This window comes from Camellia sinensis, chromosome 10 (genome assembly GCF_055761805.1).
Source record: "Camellia sinensis isolate YWXY chromosome 10, ASM5576180v1, whole genome shotgun sequence".
NCBI classification, from domain to species: Eukaryota; Viridiplantae; Streptophyta; class Magnoliopsida; order Ericales; family Theaceae; genus Camellia; species Camellia sinensis.
Genome location: NC_138970.1, coordinates 179,140,263 through 179,144,453, shown reverse-complemented (window position 1 = coordinate 179,144,453; position 4,191 = coordinate 179,140,263). Strand labels below are relative to the sequence as shown.

The window sequence follows — 4,191 nt, the reverse complement described above, 5'->3', positions numbered from 1 at the left end:
ATCCTACACAGGAAATGGTTAAATCCAAAAAGAAAATTGTTTGAGAAGCAAAAATAAATGCCATAAATATTGGCTTGATTTTGGGGTCATTCTTAAACAACAATTTTTAACGGGGCCCATTCTGGTCAGCATATCAGTTGGTTTCATCCATGATCAATGTAAAACCAGCCTGAGAGAGGAGGATGTTACAAACTCTCAATAACATCATGCACATATCACAACCAATAACTTCAAACCTTACCTTTCAAATTAACTTGTGACAATAAGTATAGTACATATCTTGAATTGGAGAGATTATACAGAACTAACAGGTTGATTTGTTTGTGGTCTTCTTTATCCTCTAATGACTTTATAATTTTCTTAGAAAATTACAAAATTGAGTCCCAAGTTCCTAACATTCACTGTAAGCTTCTGCCATGATCAGCAACACGAGCGATGTCCAGCCAATAAATACGCGTGCACCTTTCCCCTTACCTTTCTTTTGATCAAACTGTTCCCAAAAATACCCTGTCTGCTGGTAATTCTTCACAACGGTTCTGCCATAACAGAAATGAACAATACTCATCAGAATTGACTGAAGAGTTTAGATCAGAGGCATTAATTAAGAACTAAAAATGTCATACCACTTACCTAATCAAATTGCTCATCAAGTCATTATAGATAATCTTGGCTTTGTCTCTATACGGTCCATTTTCTGCACATGTCAATGCCACGCGTTCAAATTTTATTGAAAATCAGATTTTTTTTTTTTTTAATTTACAATAGATAAATCTATGTTTGTATTTGTGTACCTTTAGAGTAATGGTGAAGCGAGGAAAGAATCATGTAGTTGATGTTCATCCAAATTGGGCCTCTCCAATAGGGTGCATCTTGCTCCGTGTTGTATTTCATGTACATTGAGCTTTGGCATACAAGAGGAGTTTCACAAATTAATTTCTTTAGTAGTTCTAGAATAAACATGATATCATGCAAATAACAGCATACACTAGAAGTTGAGCACACAAGTGAATGCGTGTGCAGAAATAGAAGACAGTTGTCACCGTCTTATGAAAAAAGAAATTTAAATGTAGATGGAGGAGAAAAAAAATTGAAATAAGAAACTTGGCAGTTACATAGGTGGAATTTGGGCATGAGAAAATATGTGACATAGGCGCTCACACCAAGTTGATCGTGTGTTTTATATAATAGAATAGATGTATGGATAAAGGAGCTCATAAATGATGCACTACTTGAGAAACTTCCATCACCTTGTTTTGGAAAGAGAGCAGAGTCCATAATCAGTCCACAAAATGCTCCGGTTTGAAATGAGATTCAGCTGTTGTTCTAGGATCGTTGAGTCCTGTATGTGCGTTTGTAAATGCGAATGATATGTAATAACCAATTGAAAATAACTTTAAGGCTGCATTTGGGTCATGGATTTGGTCAGTGATTTGCTAAGGGAAAAGGAATGGAAATGTGAAATAACATCAGCTTGTATTCCATTCACATTTCCTTTCCCTACACAAATCTCCACCTAAATCCAAGATCCAAACACATCCCAAAGGAAGGAAAGGGGATTTTTTTGTTGAATCAGAGCTTCATACTACGACAGTGTAGAGGTAAGAAACACTGAACAGAAGCACAAATAGATTGAGAAAGCATTACTTCGTGATGAGATCCTTTATGCAACTTACAGGTGGAATAATCTTCGCCACAAATGGGAAAAGGCAGACATAGCCAATATGAGGAACAAACCTCAATCTTGGCTGTTCTAAAACTTCATGGACGAGCTCTTGACTTGCATAATGGTTGTTTCCCATTACTTCTCACCAAATCAAAAGAACCTGGAAGGATTAATCATTTTTTTAGACTATGGCAATGTAGACAGTTCTTAGCATTTTATATTCTGGTTCAGTTGCATATAATAATTTCGTGAATTGTAGTTATTGTGTATAAGTTGAATACGAGTTCTACATACACAGAAACCGATCAGTTGTGTCCGGTTCTGTGATCCTAGACTTTTTCAGTTGAATATAGGATAGTGATACCATAATCTAAAAGGAATAATAAATAGGCAAGGAGCATACCTTTTCCGTGTGATTTTCAAAATGCAAGTAAGTTCCATGTGCATCATCAAAGTGCATCTGCAAAAACATTAAGCACCTTATTTAACTTCTTGAAACATCAGTTCATATTAAATTGGAAATAATTTTTTGATAGAATACAAATGTATTGCAGCAAAGAAGATTTCCAAATAATTATAAACTTTTCTTTTGCTTTCTACCTAATTATAGAACTACCAAAAAAAAAAAAAAAAGGCATCACCAATTACAAAAGATTATAGAAGCTCTAGAAGAACAAGAAATAATGCTAGATAACATAATGAACTTTGCACAAATCTGATTTAGGATTTCAAAATTCGAGAGCAGCTTAGCTGTTGAATCATATTCCTTTCCTGCATTATTTCCATTTAGAGGTTTAATATGGCAAGACATGAACTCCGAGATGCAGATGTCTATTCCTATTGTCATACCTTCCCAAGTTCATGTTCCTTTTGAAGAAGCTTTGAGATTGAATGCATGCAATTTGCTGCAAGAAACATCTAACATCTAAGATCCAAATGACGTTCATCTTCAGTTGGGTGCGACGCACGTGGATAATCATCCAACCCAGAGGTCAATGTCTGGACATTCCAGTGACAATGTAAATATGGCAACACAACCATTGATGTGCTTGATGAATAGATCTGTTTTAAACATTGGTAATGTTACTAAAAGGGGAACAATTGGATAAATAGATGGAATAAACTATGATTGGAGATCCAGAATCACCAGCATTCATGTACTTCATCTAGTTACACAGCTAGTGGTTTCAAAGGTTCTTCAATGAGTTGATTATGATACTCTTGTTTCCTCTTGGATTAGAAGAAGCAATCTTTGTAAGGTTTTTAAGTTAGAGGATGAGTGAAAAAGAACAAAATGTTGGAAGAAGAACAAAAATGGCTTAGGTAGATATACGGTGAACCCATAAGTTTGATAGGTTAGAGCAGGTGCGCTGATTAAGGGATTCCTACAGCATATTGATTAGGATCAATTTTGATCAGATTCAGCTCAGCCTTATGGATTGGCTTTAGTTGACTTGTATACATCATGTGCAGAGGCTGCGCCCCTTTAGGTGTTTTTTTTAATAATATTTACTTCTCAAAAAAGGAAAAAAAAGAAAGAAATAGAGATCCTACTAGTGTACAGGACTACACAACTCCCAATATTTGAACAAAAAAATACTGCTTGAGAACTCATATTCCATATCATGCCCAATATTGAATATCATTCCCTGTTTAAAAGCCCATAAGTAAAAGGAAATAACAAGCATATTTAATTGGAAAAGATTAAAAAAATCACATTTTTTCACAGCCTTTATCACTGCCCCCCTCACAATGAGAGGGCAGGGGAAAAGTTGGTGTCCTTAGCAGGGCTGTATTTAATTATTTAGGAAATTTCATTAAATCATGTGAAGTAGAACCTTAGGATTTAATTCGCGCATGGTTGCGTTGTCTCTTCCATGCCAAAAATAGCTGCTCATATCCTTGCCTGTTAATCAAAGCGCTGACTTAGAAAAGAAAATACTCACAGAAGTAAGAAACATATCAGCGTATATCTTATCTTTCTCAGAAACAATGATCCAAGTTGAAACATATTTTGCAGGAATTGTGAATGTCCTTTTTTTTTGTTTTGTTTTTTTGATCAGCAACAAAGAACAAAATTCTATTAATAATAGAAAAGAAGAAAAATATTCAAAATGAAAGAAAAAAATAAATTGTGAATGCATTCTCTATATAGTCAAACTCAACAGAGTCGTAAGGATCTTACTTTGCTTGGCTACATGAATAACTATTCGTCCTTTTGCTCACTTCTCTGCTATTCATGGTTTAAAATGTCTGACTAAAGGGGTAGTAGGGTCCATCAGACACATTGTTGACAGATCAATATGATGTGGAATGTGGAAAGTTTATCTTATCATCAAGAAGTCTAGAGGAGACGGACAACATCCATTGGAATGCCCAATCTAGGATTGGTGGTAGAGTTTTCCAGTGATATCTCCAAATGGAAAAAATTAACAATGCTAGGGATATTCAACTAACAATCTTACTACTAACACAACTCATAAGCTTTAATGGATCTACCATCACTTGGCGTGGGACCTGCATAAACT

At 35.1% G+C, this 4,191-nt stretch overlaps 1 long non-coding RNA gene across 1 annotated transcript; it reads right to left on the bottom strand.

Annotated features, from left to right (window-relative positions):
- Nucleotides 1-2,376: 2,376 nt before the first annotated feature.
- Nucleotides 2,377-3,571, bottom strand: LOC114310274 (uncharacterized). Its single transcript, XR_014342998.1, has 3 exons — nt 3,502-3,571; nt 2,513-2,662; nt 2,377-2,429 (listed from the first exon to the last, which is right to left on the bottom strand). It is a non-coding gene; the product is annotated as an uncharacterized LOC114310274 (long non-coding RNA).
- Between the last annotated feature and the right edge of the window lie 620 nt (nt 3,572-4,191).